Here is an 18182-nt window from a genome sequence, read left to right as displayed (position 1 = left end):
TGAAATTATTCAGCACTCAGTATTCTTACTAGTTCCCCAGCCTCAGGTGCACCTGAGTGCCGAGCTGGGTATGGAAGATGGAAGATGGAAGATGGAAGAGGTGACCTAAGGGACTGAGGTTTCCAGAGAGATGTTAGTGATGTCAGAGAATACATGATACTTATTTAGTGGCCATTGACTCTGAAACTTTATTCTCCATGTCTTGACATCCTCATCTTCAAAATAAGAGTAAGACCCTCTTTATGCACTTACTATAAAGATTAACAAAATATATGTAGTTTTGAATCTCCACAAATGGCAGATGGCCCAATTACTTATTATTTCAATTTTCAGAAAGTGTTTCTGGATATCGTATAGTAATGCATCATGTATTTTTTCCCCTAACTTATACTCTGATTTTAGGATTTTGTGATACTTACATGAAGCAGTTTGGATAAATGACCCAGCACTGTACCTAACACAGGACAACATATACATATACTTTAACTCCTTTGGTAATTAGCACTGAATTTCATTATGTTTGTTTAGCTAATTTAATGATATTTTTGAGATACCATGTGGTAGATATTTCTCTAACTGCTATGGAGGCATCAGCAAGTACAAGAAGGAAAAAAAAAATCTCTGCTTCCATATAGCTTGTATTTTAAATTGTAAGCAAGCTCTTATACTTTTTGTAAAAGCAAAGAGAAAATTATAGAAAATTGTAAAAGTTGCTTAACAATAGTATGTGAACAAGAGAAATGTGCTTGTATTAAAACTAAACAATGTTTTTCCCCACTTTTTTTTTTTTTATTGGTGCATTATAGTTGTACATACTGATGGGATTTGTTGTTAGCCCTGATGTTTCTAAAAAGAAGTTTGGCTCATTTCTTGGTAGAGAGTGGAAATGACAGATTATCTATAAGAATGTGACTATAACTAAACTTCCAGTTGTAAGACAGAACTTCTTGTATATTTCCAAATTACTATATACTTATTTTTTCTACCAACCTTGTACAGACATTTTATTTGATCTTGTAATTCATTCTTAGGAGATATATTATATACGGTTCACTCCATTGTACAAATCTGAACACAGGCTTCAAGCAGAGCTGCTTATGTTAACAGAGACCAGCCACTTGAATTGGCAGATGGAAAACAGAGACTGAGTCGGATTCCTAGTCAGGGTTACCTGTTAACCCCGATTGCAAAAGAGCAGTGGTATTATTTTCCTTAACAGGCAATTGAAGCAAATCATGACGAATGCTGATTTTCAGCATGCATAAAATCTAAACATTCTTCAAAGGCTTATTTTTTTTTCTGAAAAGAGAAGATTATATTGAGAATGAGAAACAGGTTAAGGTTGTATAGTCTTATGTTTTATGTTGCTAATTCTTCTTTTTTTATACTGGGGATATTGAAACCAGGGACGCTGTATAGCTTTACCACTGAGCTACATCCTCAGTTCTATATTTTATTTTGAGACAGGGTCTTGCTAAGTTGCTTAGGGTCTCACTAAGTTGCTGAGGCTGGCCTTGAACTTGTGTTCTTCCTGTTTCAGCCTACTGAGTCTGGGGGATCGCAGGTATGTGTCACCATGCATGACTCAAGTCTCTATTGATGGACTCAAACCTGGGCCCAAATCACAGTACCACTACTGAACTTCATTTATCTTCTTCAGGCCTCCTTCTAAATCCACAATGGTGATAATGACATCTGCTTTATTGTTTAGTTTTGAGATTTAAGTGAGATCATGCAAAAATCTGACAGTCACCGATTTGAATATTAACTACTGTTATTCCCCTTTCAATGTAATTGATCAAATCAAATGGTGCTCACCAAAATTCTCAATATAATAGATACCTTATTTCATGCTGCTTTGCAAAAGTTTACTTTGAAGATGTTGAACGTTCATAAAGAAATCTCAACTATTGGTAATATTAAGAAATCCTTTAACTTTACCTGGGTGAGATAAAGACCTAGTAAAAGGTAAATGTGCTTTAAACACAGCTTCTTCCGTTTGTCTGCTAACATTTACATATATGCACAGAATGAACTCCCAAAGTTTCTATCTCTCAGAGATCCTTTTTTTTTTTTTTTTTTTTTTTTTTAATTTCAGAGATCCTCTTAAGAAGAATTCATGCCACCTAGTATAAGGACAATGAAGCGGATCATTCCTTTATTGATTTACATTAACATGTCAGCCCTAATTCAATTAATTCCCAGGGAGAGAGGAGTGGAAAGAAAACAGGAGGGAGTCTGCAGAGTGTAACAGGATTGGTTTTCAGTTTGAATGTGAAGGAAAGAAACTCACTGTCCAGAGGATGCTCTGGTGCAAAGCACAGGATCCTAGTCTACAAAGTTTGCAGGGAAATCACCCTGATGATTTTGTGTCCAAAGATAATGACAAGGCATTCTATACTGGGTGTGACCTTCAATTACCACCACAGTAATTGTTACTAGGTGGGGGCTGGAAAGGGCAGGGATTGCATGGAGGGTTGCCTCCCCATGGAAATAAACTTACAGGGCCTTCTGAGTTGCCTGGGATGGTTTAGGAAAGCATGCTTTTTAACCAGGGAGGGAGAAGTGACCTTCCAGTGCCGTGAGAGCACAATTGCTCATTTGAAAATATAGTATCTGAGAGGACTTTTTTTTTTCCAGTTTGATTTATGGAAAGTAATGTAGCAGAATTCAGAAGCACATAATAGTCTCAAGGTCCAGGGATCTTGGGTCATAGTCAGTTATATCACTTCCTAATAGTGTGATTATTAGTATATTCTTAATTTTGAAACACTTCCAAATAATAATGTTTACTTCCTAGGGATTTTAATGACTGCATAAAACAATTAGGTATTGTGGAACACAATAAATGTTTTTGTGTACTAGCTATTATTGTCCCTACATTAGGTTAGAAAGCCTTATCATAACATAGCACTTAACAGTTTTAAACCTTTTAATTTTTTTGCACTGCCTTGTTTAATCTTCATGTCTCCTGAAGTAAAAAGTTCAGGTATGATCTTCTTCCCCAACAAATCAGCAAACTGGGATTCAAAAAGATTCCATGGTTCACTGCCTTGGTCCATTTAGGCTGCTATAACAAAACACCTTAGCTTGGGTAACTTCAAACAGTAGAAATGTATTTATTGCTTATATTTCCAGAGGCTGGGAAATTCAAGATCAAGATGCCAGTAGATTCCATGTTGGGTGAGGGCCCGTTCCACATGCATGGCGTCTTCTGTGTGTCCACACACACAGCCAGAGGTGGAAACACTGACTTCCTTTCGCTTTAAAGGGCATTAGTGACATCCCCAAAGGCCTTGCCTCTTTATACTATTGCCTTGGAGATTAAGTTTCAACCTGTAATTTTGGAGGGACCCCCAACGTTCACACCACAGCACTTTCCCAGGATGCCTGGTTGCTCCTTGGTGAGGCTCATTGTGTAATGCAAGTTCTAGTCTTTCTACGTTAACGTCCTCTTTAGCAGATCATGTGTTTACCATCCACATGAGTTTATCACAGGACACATATCTGACAAAGTTGGCAGGTGAATGAGACAGAAAGCAAAGACTATGGAGTCAAAGGAGCATAGGCCACAGAAACCAACTAGGGGACTGTGGGAAGAATTTAGGGAATAAGCACGTCTAATAGATCTGGATCTTCATAGAATCTTGGGGGGAATAATCAAGCCATTAATGCAGACTTAAAATACTTTAGCTAAAATTATAAAATAATTTACATATAATTAAAATAGGTATAATAAAGGAGACTGTTTATTATCTAATGTTTAGTTTCCATGTATCTAGAAACATTCAATTACCAGTTTTGTTTTTAGCTTTGCAAGTTTAAATGGAAGGAATCAGCATATATTCTAATGTTCAAGTTGCCTCATTACTCAGTGTAAATTGCCTGCCCTCAACAATTATGGAAGATATTAGGCACAGCAAGACAGGAAGAAAATTAAGTTGGTTCTGAAAAAGGAAATATTGCCATTTCTATAGCTTTTACTAATGTCACTTTGAAAAATCTCAAATATCTGTTTTCCTGTTCAATTATTAAAAACAATATGCTCATGAGACCTAGTACATTAGTTTTGGATTTTGTCTCATGCTGTTTGGTATAGAGAGATGCTGCTCTAATTATCTGAGGCAATAACTTGGCCCTTCAGTATTTTTCTTTTTACTTGTTATGCTCTGACAGTGATTTATAAATGCTCAGATATAATTACTGAAATCTTTTTTTTTGTTTATTTAAAAATAATTGAAAATGGTGAAGTGATTTCTAGAAAAATCTGTGATTTAAACATAAAAGCTTTATATTGCAATTAAAATTTCCACATCACTCTAAAGCTTCAGGCACATAAACCTGTGGAAGAGGAAATGCAAATTTTTAACAAATTCTTGGCAACATGGACTATGCTATTTTGGAAGTACATGTGAAAACAGATGCAATAAAACAAATGTACTATATTTTGGTCCAGTTAAAGTTTAATTAGGGATAAGATTGATTATTATTACAAAGGAAATACTGCATAAAATTTATGTTCCTATAACTGCTATCCTCAAAAACATATAAAAGTCAAATCCTCTTTTATTGTCTCCAAAATAAAACTGGTATCATCTGGAGAAGGATCATGCTACTTTCATTGCTTACTATATTTTGCCACTAGATATCAGTCACCAGAATGTCCACTGCAACATTCCAGAAAGATAAATATATTGCTAAAAATAATCATTCCTAACTATGTTCAGATTATGATTTCTTTTGAGGCTTTGAGGGAAGCTTTTGCCTCTTTCCAGAATAATGAGCATGTGCACTATAGAACCTAAGTTTACTAATGAAGTCACTTATGCCAAAGGAAATTTGCCTTGAATGAATTGATTTATTCAACATCTATCTGAAGAATGCTCTCTCTCTCGAAACTGGAAGATATTAGGTTTACATTCTCTGTTGGCCAGTGTGGGAGGATGGAGAGCACAGCCCTTGAGTTTTAGGAAGGGGGGAATTTATGGAGATATGCAGTGGGGGTGGGGGTTAAGGGAGAAATGATGATGAAGCACCACTAACTTGCAGAAGCTGTGTTCCATCCCTCAGCCCGAGGTGGAGGAAAGGGTTTGGAGGGACGATGTTGACAGCATATGATGGCTATTGGTTTTTCAGTGCCTTCCTCCTTTGTGTGAATGTCAGGGCCGGGGTCCACATCTATTAGAGAAAAACGTTCAACTTGAAAGACAGAGTCCAAATAATACAACAAAAACAGAGGACATCGACAACTTAGACAACAGAGGAAAACTTACATAAAGAAAGAGTCTCGTAATTAGTCATGTTATCCAGGTGGAAAGAGAAACTACTGTATCCACTAAATAAGAACTGGGGGATATCCAAATGAATAATAAGAGAATAAGGAAAAGTTCTTCAAAATGGAAACTGCTAGCTAACAAAAAAAGCTGAGTAAATCTCTCCGTGGTGGAAGAAAATACAGAGAGAGAGAGAGAGAGAGAGAAGAAAATGAGGGAAATTTGGACACAGACACTCAGAGGAAGACCCCTGTGTGAATGTCAAAGTAGAAATAGGAGAGATAAATCTGTAAGCCAAGGAATGCCAGAGAGTGTCAGAAAATCACCAGAAGCCAGGGGAGAGGTAAGGTAGATTCCTCCTTACAGCCTTCAAAAGCGTCCAACCCTGCTGATACCTTGACCTCAGATTTCTAGCCTCTAGCACCTGTGAGACAATACATTTTTCTTGTTTAAGCCATTCTGTGGTATTTTGTTACGGAGGCTGCAGAAAACCAATACATACATACGTATCTATGTATATACATATGTGTGTGTATATATAATACATATCAATACATATATAATGCATATCAATGTAATTAATGAATTCATTAACCATTTCTAGTATTTTCTATTTTTCTTCTGTATTTTCCTGACATTTACTTCACTTTGATTATTTTTATTTTCATTATTGACAACAATCCCATCTAGTAAGTTGTTTCACCTTACCAATTAAATCTTCATTTTGATTTTTTTCAATTGTGATTTTAAACTTTCTGCTCATTATTTCCATGAGGCCTATTTCTCCTGAATATTAAATATATATATTTTGCCATGAAAATTTAATTCATCCAACAAATTTAACCCTATGCAGTTTTAGTCATGTTGATTCTATTTTATGCTTATGTCTACCAACGGTATTCACTGGCTTTTTATGAATACATGTGGTCAGCTCTGTTACAAGAAAACTGTAAGAAATACAATGAAAGAGAATTAGAAGGGGTGAGGGCAGAGCAATAAGGGAGACAGCCGAAAGATGGTTAAGACAATCGAGAGATGCATACAGAGAGACATATCCAAACACAGACAGTGATGAGAAGCCAGGAACCAAGTTTTCAAATGGCCGTTCAAAATGCCCTCTGGGTCAACCACTTGTATCAAAAGTTCTAAATTATATGTAATTATACAGAGTAAAAACTTTGGCTATACAAAAGGTACATAGCAAATGTATTTTATAAGAAATGTCAATCTTTATATTTTAGACCAACTAAAAAGAACACTTTATATGCTTGGATATCAGGAGACAATATACCCAGGGAGTCAGGGAGCCTTTGCATACCCACCCCATGAAATCCATGGAGGATGTGTTATTGCCTAGAAAATTCTACCTATAATAGTAGATTATGAGATTCTCAGAAAAACGGGAATTTTCAGTGTTTGTTTACAAGCGAGGAGGTCAACCAAACTCTCTGACAGCTCGAGGTGGCTCTCAATGTACATTTAGAGACATTCAGTTGGGAATAAAACAATCGGCTTTTTCTGCATTCTTCTATGTCAGTTGTGCTTCCCTGAATCCTCGTCCCTCCTCAGCTGTGTACCATCTGAGAAGCAATTCGGTTCTTGTTTTCCAAACCTTGGTTAATTCTAGTCTGAATCAGAAAGGTTTTGCTTCCAAAATGTTAAAAATTGTCGGTACGACTATTTGGACCTCGAATCGATCCAGTTCATGAAGTTCCTCTTAAACTTTAAAAGTTCTTTTTGCTAGCATAAGCCCTTGAAGGAAAATTTATTGGTTTTCCATATCCACTCTGAGGGGAAAGGTTTAACAATCTCTAAAATTTTGAGATCAATTACAAAATAAATAGAATATGGGATGAAATATATGGACTATTGATTACTGAATGTTTTATGAAATGGATATTTTTCCTATGTTTTAAATCTACAAATGTTTACAATTAAAGAGCAATGATACTAAAATGACAGCGAGGGAGAGGACTCCTTTCCTCCTGGGTTCTAAACTGACAGCTCAATTTGCCTCTTGAGTCTGAAATAGCTGGTTTTCATGCACAATTCACTCAAACTTAACTTCCATAGCCAAAAGGACTTTTCATTGTTTCTTCTTTATATAATAAACGAAAAGGAAAAGCAAATAGGTTAATTATCTTCAGATCTACTGCAATAGTTTCGCAATGAGACACTGAACTACTTTTCAGATCATGACCTTGGCATCTTTTCTTCTCTGCCGTGTATGATTTGGATTGATAGATCCAAATTTCCACATTTGGAAGGAACTAAAGTGCTACTGCCTAAGTGTTCCATCCACACACACAACCTGTCGAACTCCCAAACCCGAAACATTTTTGATTTTTTAGGAGGTAACGCATTTTTGTCTCCTTTTTGTTGAGTCTAGAGAGAAGTATCAGAAATACATTTCTGTATTTTTTTGCTCTTTAAAACTAAAAGAAGAAAAAACCCAGCAGTATGGAAGTTACACCGTTTTAAGGTTCTATACTAGAAAATTGCTATTATTTTTGTGGGAAGTGTAATTTAGTTAAGAAACAGAATCAAATATGGGTTATAGGGAGAAAGTAAACTATAGTCTTTTATGTCTACGTCTGGCTGAATTCATGATGTAGCCTCAGGAAGTGTTTCTTCCGTTTTGACTTCTTAATTCTATAAAGTGAAGAAATTGAAGATGATAATTTCTAAAGTCCAATTTAATCAACTTAATTAAATGGTACTAGTTAGTTATTCTGTTCTTTCCAGGCAAAGCAGTCATGAGCTTGACAGCTATTAGCTCAGCTGATTCATATTCACTGTGTCCTCTAAGAAAGGAAGAGGCAAAAACTGAAAACTGATACAACCATTTTCTTGCAGCTCTCAGTGACGATGCCCCCGATCTCTGCTTTTCCTCCTGGTTCAGTACTGGTGTAAATCTGTGGGTGGCAGGGATATTCCTCAGGGTCTTCCCAAGACTTAGTGACATGTAAGAGTCAATTGATCATAATTGGAGACATTTTCATCTTTCAGATAGATTAACCTGGCGTTTGTATCTTATTGATAATAGAAAGCAAAAAAGAGAAGAACGAAAATGGATTATCTCAGGTGAGATGGGAATTGCTGACGTTCTCACTGGGCTGTAAAGGGAGGCAGGACACCTGGTAAGCAGCAGGGAACATCTTCAACTATCTTGACAACTTGCTACTTTGACAGTTTCGAAGGGAGTCCCAGCTGTGACCGGGGTAAGCAGGATGGTGTCACTTTGACATGGCAGCTGCCCTTTTGGCAAGCAGAGTTCTGTGCAAGACAAACTGTGTGCCATTTCAAAGAGGGATGACTTTACTACAATACCAACACCTCCAGGTCTTCAGTAAGTTGACTGAGAAAAACGGAGTCTCAGTTTATTGTTTGGGAGAACTAGGACCGCCGCGTGGTTATGAATTTCTCCTTCGTTTGATCAGAAATTGAGGGAGTCTAAAGCTCAAAGAGATTGTGGCCAGAAAGATGTCCAACTGTTTTCTTCCTTTTTAAACCATAAAAGAATTCATGGCTGTATTAAACTATTCAAAATTAAAGGACAAAAAGGTGATTTAGCTTCACCTTTCAAAAGAGGTTGATAGATCAGAGATGAGTCTTGTGTTTAGGCAGTTTGAGAGAGGCATGATGACCTACAATTCTTTAAACCTATAAATCATGAGGAAGGACAGGAGGCATTTAATAGAAAAGAGTACAACAATGAGAAATGAATGTTTAGAGCCTAGCAATTATATCAGGAATAATGGCATGACATTAAAAGCTCTAAAATGGAATGTTCTCATGAGGAAGTTTGTTGCAAACCTCACTCTTGCCAAGTGTGCCATCCAATTCAGAAAACGGAACAATAATGGATCGTGTCACACAAGAAAGGCAGATTCGTAGGCGATATCGTAAACAGCAGATTGTTTGACTCTCGACTTTATGATTGGCACCTACTCCTGACAAACACTGCCTTCAGCCCTCTCATCTCTAGTTTTAGTGTCTGGTTCTTGCTTGGGGCCATCACAGCGGGGGAACTGCTCTTCTCAGACTGACTTCATGATTAGTACATATCATGTCCACTTTCCCTCCAGGCTTTGCAGCAACTTAAACTTTTATTCTCTGTGTCTCTCTAAAAAATTACACAAGAGATGGCGAAGTGATAATGACTGACAGTGCATCATGTGTGATTTTGACGAGGGCCTCCTGCATATCACGCTAATGCCAGAGCCATGATTCTCTAAGAGGAAACTGTAGACACTGCTCGGTCAGCAGTACCTAAAGCCTTCTGACACCCTTCTTCAAGGGTAGGTCCCCAGTCCTTCACATCACTTCCTGTAAGGACTTAATGTATCAGCTAGACTTTTCAACTCTCACCCTAGTTTACTGGATATGTTGATAAAACAAAGTTTAGCATTAAGCATGGGATTCCCCTATAGAGAGAAAGAAAGAAATATTAGGGAAAACCATATCGGCATGGGCTAAACAGATTTTATGTTTGTGAATATCCTGCTTGACAAATCCTTTGGTGATAGCAATTGGGACACAAGTTCCCCTCTTTCCACATTACTCTTCCTCTCTGTTGATACTGAATTTAATGTAGTTAACATTAGAAGATATTTAATTCCAAGAACGAAGTTCTTAAAGGATATAGATATAGAAAACTCTTGCTGAAATTATGGGTTTCTATGTGTGGCACGGGAAATAATCATACTCTCTTCTTTTAACATTGGATTTTTGTAGTAAAGCTTATATAAACAAATTCATCATGAACTTTATTGACAAATGGATGAGTTAATGATGAGTCAACATAGATCCTTATTCTGAGGTGAAGTATATAGGATTGTTCTCTTCACTGTTCTGCTAAAAATGGGACACTAAAAGCAGCTAGTATTCTCAGGGACAGACATTTCAGTGTCATTGTTCTCTCAACAGGTATGGACTTGACGATTATGTGCTCATTTTTGGTAGAGATTAGCTTATAGCCGCAGGAGAGGAAGTGACTTTGAAGAAGTTGATAGCGGTACATACATTGGATATTTTCTCAGAATAAGGTGCACATTAAAGCAGTTGTGAAGTTATACTTCCTTTATATATTTGAAGATTTATCAAAAGAGCTATGCACAAATTGTTATAGAGCAAATGGTAATACAAGAGTGAACCTCATAAATGTTAATTTAAAAATTACAATAATAGCAGCAGTGAAGAGAGATGGAATTGTGAAAATAGAGGCTTTAAGGAGTCCTCTGACTCCATAAAAAGTTTAAAATGTGATATAACAGATTTTATACAAAGCCAAGGTTCAATATCCCCAGAGATATTGATTCTAAGGATTAAAGAATTCAAGTTTGACCTTTGACCTTTAGCATCTTGTTGGTTTTTTTTTTTTTTTTTTTTGTACTCGGGATTGAACTCAGGGGCACTTGACCACTAAGCCACATCCCCAATCCTATTTTGTATTTTATTTATAGACAAGGTCTTACTGATTTGCTTAGCACTTCATATTTGCTGAGGCTGACTTTGAACTCATGATCCTCCTGTCTCAGCCTCCCGAGATGCTGGGATTAGAGGTGTGCACCACCACGCCCGGCTAGCATGTAGTTTTGATAGTTAAATGTTATTACCTGAAAACTGCCAACTTTGAAATGCTCTCCTAAGATTTTATTAGGGTAGCAGAGAAGCCAGTGGAATGAGAATTGCTTTAGAATCTATCCTGATGGAGAAAACTTCTGCTGTGGGTTTAGGTTTGGGGGCTTAAAATGTCTTTGGTAAGTTCAATCAAAGAGAGAGAATGTGCACTTTAACAATCTTTCCAGGAGAGGAAAGGGAACACTTTCACTAGAGGGAAAGAATATTAGATTTATAAGGCATCTCTATGACTTCCTGTGGTTTCCAGAGGAAGCAGATTCTCCTCTCAATGAGGAAAATCATGCTGAGATAAGCCAATCCCAAAAAACCAAAGGATGAGTGATCTCCCTGATAAGCAGATGATGATACATAATGGGGGGTGGGAGGGGGACAAGAATGGAGGAAGGTTGGACTATATAGAGGAAAAAGAGGGGTGGGGGGGAGGAAAAATAACAGAATGAATCAAACATCATTACCCTATGTACATGTATGATTACACAAATGGTGCGCCTCTACTTCATGTACAACCAGAGAACAAGTCGCACCCCATTTGTTTACAATTAAAAAAAAATGAGGAAAATCATTCTTCTCTTGTAATCAGTTGAGGAGGATCCAAAATGAGAAACTTCTTTTGTATTAATTCTTCATGTTAAAGAGATTAAACTTTTAGAAAGATGTTTCTGCTCTTCTAAAGGAAAATTTTTTCTGTTTTTGTTTGCTGAGGAAAGAGTAACTTAAAGAACATGAGTTTGTTTTTGCGAGGCTATGGAGGCTGGAAGTACAAAATCGGTGCTGGAACGTGGTTCTCCTGAGGCCCCTGTCCTCAGCGGGCAGATGGCCACCTTCTTGTGGCCTTTTCCAAGTGCATGGACCTCCCTGGGGCCTCTATGTACCCCAATACCTTCTTCCTATAGGAACACCAATCAGATGGGATTAGGGCCACCCCCAATAAACAAGTTTTAATTTAATTACCTTTTTAAAGGTCGTGTATTCAAATACACTCACATTGTGTGATGCTGGACGTTACACTGGACTATGTAACTTTTGAGGTGGCATAATCCAGCTTACACCAGGCCCTTTTTCTAGTAATAAAAGGAAAAATAAAAAAAATAATTTTATCCAGAGCTAGTTAGAGATTAGAGCTCTTTTGATGTCTGCCCCATTCAGAAGTTGTTAAGACTTTCAAACACATTTAAGGAACCATTAGCTGCTTTTTCTTTTTCCTTTCACATATTAGACTAATTGTAACTCTTCTGAATTCCCTTGAAGAATTTAATATATTTCCCTTCAGGGATTATTTGAATACTAAACCCTTCCAGATCCAGAGACGTTTAGAAACTCAAAGGATTCTGATGCTCATTTTAATGTAGCATTATTATCAGATTTAAAAGGAAGATGAAATAGTTGTTCTTGTTTGAGACGTAAAGACAATACAAAGATAAGACCTGGGGAAATAATAGTGAAGGAGGAAAATAAAATACTAGAATCTCAGGTGCTCATCCTAGGGGATTTGAGGAGAGAGAAGAGCTCTACTTCCAGAGTAGAGATTTAGCAAAAGCCACCTTGGGAAGCTGACAATATTTGTTGCCTCTGATGCCTGATGAGGAGCATCTTCAAGGGCAAGTTATGTTAGTTTAGGCTTTATTTACAGTCATAGGAATTGTCATATCCATGTATTTTTTTCTTCTATTCTATTCCTAAGTCTGTATAACCACTCCCCATAAAAACTGATTATTGGGATTCAGGACGTGAGCCTGCTCACCTAGTGATGATGCTCGGTGCTCTTGTGTATCACCAGGGAAGTCATTCTCTCAGGTGGAGTCAGAGCAATGGAGGAAGAAGACTGGGCCCAACTCTGAGCTGTGATGTGTGATTAAAGCAAGAGAACCCACTTCTCAGTCACGTGGCCAGGGTGTTCCCATGGTGTGGGAAGCCATTCCAATTTAGCAGAATCAGACTAGGTTGAGCCATGGGGACGCAGAGGCCTGGCTGCTAGGAACTGCCGGGAAGCATGGGGCACATGTGAGGGAGTGGTTCCCTGTCTCCTTCTGGAATCTTCCCCCTAAGAGGATGGCTCCCCTAACTCCACCCTATCCTGTCCATCAGGATAGAAGCAGCTCCTCCCGGTCCTTGCCCCCTTTTACCTGCAAATTATAAATAAAGGAGAGTTGGGCTACTCCAGGTTGAATGTTGAAAAGAGGCCAGAGCTGGTATGGCCAGACCCGTCATACCCTCTCATAAAAAGAGTATTGGCTCTCATGTGTTTATTGAGTAGGTAAGTTTTTTGGGTAATAGATAGAAAAACCGCCAACAACCTCCTCTGGCAGTCAACCCTTTCCTCCTCCATGCGAGTGAGGACCCAACACCATACTACTTGAGATTTCATGTGGAACCAGAAGAAACTGGTACTTGTTAGGATATATTGTACTACTTAGTCTGGTGTCCTGGACAAAATCAGTGAGTATTACTCTGTTCTTGAGAGCATTTCATGCTGGCTTTAGCTATGTTAGGAATGAGAGGACCTTAGAGCTAAGTCAGTATGTGTAGGTGTGTGTTGGAGGCTACTTTCCATCCACCTATCTTCTCGCTGTCTTACATGTAGAGTTTGGAATCTTAAGACTTTGAGACTCTCCAACTGCCAGCTAGCTGCCGTTAGTGGGAGTTTATCAGTTATGAAACAGATCTAGTTTCTCCTGGCATTTCATTTTGGCATCAAGTAACTGGGATTAAGTTTCATTACATAGAGCCAAACTTAAGTAGTGGCTAGGTGAATTCTTTTAATATATTATTTGAATAATAACAAGGCTCATTGATGATTTATCTTTTTTGCTTACCCCAAATCAGAGGCAGAAAAGCAGGTAAGTTGAATGACATTCATTCTGATGGTATTTAGATAATACTAACAAAATAGGAAGTGTGGGCTCCATTACTTCTTTGGCTCTGGGGAAGATGTCTCCACCTGTTTGACCTTTTGAATAAATATTTCTAGTTGGGGGCAAGCTTCAGAGAGGAAGCTATAGATTGCCCATTAGTTAAGATATTTTGAAAAGCAAGCAGCCCTAGAATTCCTCCACCCTCACTGCCCGCTAGGCAAACGCTGGCTGAAATGTTCTACGCTGGGAAGTAGATATCCCAGAATATTCACTCAGCTTTTCCTGTCAGAGCTCCTGATAAGAAAAACTATCCCAATCTTCTTCCAAAAGGTCAGGATCTGCCAAAACTGAGAACAAAAAGAGTTTCTCTGAGCATAAGATGAGAGCTATTAACTTATAGCAAAAGGTTTGTTTTAAAAAAAACAAACAAAAAAAAAAATAAAAATAAAAAAAAACCTTAAGTGCTGTGTTTGAAAAACAGCCTCTAGGGAATTCCTTCCTTGAAACTAACATTTCAGTAATAAGGCATGAACTCCAGTAGTGAATTATGGCAGGATGCCTCTGCTCTGAACACTACAGTGATCCTTGTGTTCTTGGGCTCTGCTCCTAAAGCACAGATTTGCTCTAGTAAGGATTTATTGAAAGAGATCCACGTGTTAGAGCTTCAATCAATTGATAAACAAACATTCACTGCATACTACTTATGAAACTACTTACAATAAATTATTTTGCAGAAATTGCTTCTGAAATATAGAATTTTAATTTGATGAATTAAAGGAACAGAGTTAATACACGGGGTCAAAGCAACAAGGATAGGTGTAGTCCTAGAGGGATTGTTAGGTAGCTCTTCAATATCCCAAGTTCTTTTATGGAAGTTGGTTTTGAAAACATCCTAAGTATAAATTATGTTAGGTACATGTCAAGGATTTAAAAATCTATCCTCTGTTCCATGAGCATCAATCCATGGAGATCACTCATTAGTAATCCACGGGCAGATGAGCTAGACTGGAGAGCACAATATGGCTTAATTTGCACATCTGATACCTTGGTGGGAGGCTGAAAAGCAGGGTTCCACTGGAATGGTTTTCCAGAGCACCTTAACCTGGTGGCATCTTTAGCACAGCAATCTCATAGTAGTCCAACTTTTTACAGGTGACTTGGGGCTTTCAAGGACAATGATCCAAAAACAGCCATGAGCAAACTGAAAGGCTATATATATATTTTTTTAGCTTCAAAAAAATCTCATCTTTTCATTTTCACTGCATTTTATAGATTAAAGCATGTCACTAAAGCCAAATCGAATTAAAGAAGAAGAGATTTAGAATTCACTTTTCCATGAAAGAAATGCCTTAAGTATTTAGTCTGCTACAAACTACTATCCATAAACAGAAGTAATTCAGTGGGAGTGAGAGACTGAAGCTCAAGATGCCTTTAATATCATTGCCACTCTTTCTTTACCTCGATTTAAAAAATCTTATTTGTGTAGCATGTAGAAGAAACTTTTGTTCAACTTGATCATCTCATCTAAGTTCTTTTTCTTATAAATGTTTTATTAGAAAATTTGATTCATATTTCAGTGTTTATAGGCTACTTGGATTTGAGGGTTGAATAAGACCTTCCAGGTGAAGCTCAATTCCTGGATTCACTTGCCATCTCAGTTAGCACTAACTGTAGGTATCTGTCTTAAGCACAGCAAAGGAAAGCCAGCCAGCATCTGTGATGATTGCCCATTTTTTTCCGTACTCATTAAATGGCAATATGCATGGGTATGACTCATAAGCCACCACTGCCTTTGACAGGTTTGCTTTAGGAATAGACTTATTTTGTGACTTCAGCAATAGATCTTCAAATAGCTTGGGGACAGAGGCTGTGATCTGAAGTTTAAGAAGCCTACTTCTGGAAAGCTTAGTTGTGATATATTTGAGACTCAGTAGGGGTGCTAAAGTACCCTGCAGTCACTAAAAGGATAGTCACATTTTTGGAACCAGATGGCAGAATTGATGGTAAGACTATGTAGAAACTCATCTGTGATGAATAATGAGACAAAGTTTTTAATGAAGAGAATAAAAAGAACTGGTGGTTAGATGTAGAGTTATTGGTGTACTGAAATGAGGCAGGAAAAAGAAAAAGATAAAGACGGAGATGATGTAGAGGTGGGGGCACACAGGCTGTGAGGAAAACTGCCGAAATAGGATAATGCATCTGCCTCAAGTCCTCTTTAGGATGAGATGAGGCATAAGGTTAATGACAAATAAATGGTGTAACTCAGATAGACAAACAGACATGAAGAAATGTAAATAAAAGAATAGGGGCGTTTCCACCAGACGCTCATGTGATAAGATACTTTCCCACCCCTGCCACTCATTGAAGGCATCTGTTTGAACCCAGAAGGACCCGTCAACTTTAGACACTTTCTGGAATATGGCAGGCTATTAATTAATTGATAACTGAAGGTATTATATAAAGAGAGACATATCAAGGTTGAAAGCGACTGGACAATCTGAGTAAAAATGCATTAAGACACAGGTAGACACACATGCACCATGTTTTCTTCTTATGACGTACCGACCCTGGAGTCTTTTAGGATTTTGCTACTAAAGCCATGTAAATCTGTATTTCATTTTAGCATCATATGAAAACGTTGCCTTCAGGTATTTGGTTTATAAATCACATTAAACTTATCATAAGGTAGATTTTAGCTCGAGGACTGGAGACTCCTTGCTTTTGGCTTACTTTTAGGACTTAACATTACCGTCTGTTGGTATTAGCTAACAATTACTCGAAAGGCTTAATATACCTTAAAAAGTTACAAGAATAGCTGTGGTGATGTCCTGTTTCAATAGATTACTAGTGATTGTATGAGCAATAAGGCATTCACATATTTTAACTCCTCACTGACATTTATTTTTTCAGGCACAGTTAATATTTTTAGTGGTAGAGGAGAGGAGAAATGAATCCTTCAATTTAAAATAAACTTTAAACTTCATTGAAACTTCACATTATTTAAAGATATATTTTCAATATTACTTTTTTTGAAATCTAAAAAAAATCGGTAAACACTGAAATACTGTTTTTGTCAAAAATTTAGAAATTTTTAGATTATTTTAATTTTTGAATATTTAAATTTTTTCCCATATTTTTAATTAATTATAATTATCCATAATGGTGGATTTTAGTTACTCATTTGTAGATGCACATGATATAACAATGTAATTTGACCAATATCATCCCTAGTATTTCCCTTTCTCTCCTTTCCTCCCACCCCTGGGTTGCTTTTCTCTATGCTATTGATCTCCCTTTGATTTTTATGAGAACCCCCTACCCATCTTTTCCTTTCTCCTCTATGCTTTCAAATATAAGAGAAAACATATAACCCTCGACTTTCTGAGGTTGGTTTATTTCACTTAACAAAATGTTCTCAAGTTCCATCCATTTTCCTGCAAAAGACAGAGTTTCATTCTTCTTCCTGACTGCATAGAACTCCATTGTGTATATATACCCCATTTTCTTTATTCATCCATTCATTGACGGGCATCCAGCCTTCTTTTGTAGTTTGGCTGTGGTGCATTGTGTTGCATGAATTGCTATAGTATACTGACTTTAATTCTTTAGGATAAATACCAAGGAATAGTACAGCTGGCTCGTATGGTGGTTCCATTCCTAATCTTTGGAGGAACCTCCATACTGATTTCCATAGTGGTTGTACTAATTTAAAATCCCAATAATAGGGCAAAAGTTTTCCTTTTCCTTCATATCTTCTCCAGCATTTATTATTGTTTATAATCCATTCTAACTGGAGTGAGATAAAAATCTCAGTGTAGTTTTGGGTACATTTCCCTAATTGATTAAGATAGTGAAACTTTTTTTCATGTATTAGTTGAGAAATATCTGTTTAGTTCATTTGTCCATTTATTAATCGGGGTTCTTGTTTTTCTGGTGTGTTGTTTTCTTTTTTTTTTTTTCCTTATTTCCCCTATTACTAATTTTAAACTTTAAATTAAAAACAAGTCTTCTTACAAATGAAAATGATCCTAAAATAATTTGGAAATACAGATAATTGTCTTAACTCATCTTTTTTTTAAAATTTATCTTTTAATTTTTTACAGACTGCATTTTGATTCATTATACACAAATGGGGTACATCATTTTGTTTCTATGGTTGTGCATGATGTAGATTCATACCATTCATGTAATTATACATGTACATAGGGTGATGATATCTGTCTCATTCCACCATTTTTATACCCCCACCCTCTCATTTCCTTCTACATAATCTGAAGTACCCAATTCTTCTCTCCCTCCCCCTCGCCACCCCATTATATATCATACTCCACTTTTCAAGGAAAACATTTGGCCTTTGGTTTTTTGGGATTGGCTTATTTCGCTTAGCATGATATTCTGCAATTCCATTCAT

This window comes from Sciurus vulgaris (genome assembly GCF_902686455.1).
Source record: "Sciurus vulgaris genome assembly, chromosome: 12".
NCBI classification, from domain to species: domain Eukaryota; kingdom Metazoa; phylum Chordata; class Mammalia; order Rodentia; family Sciuridae; genus Sciurus; species Sciurus vulgaris.
The sequence above is the reverse complement of the archived record's forward strand: the minus strand, read 5'-3'. Positions refer to the sequence as shown.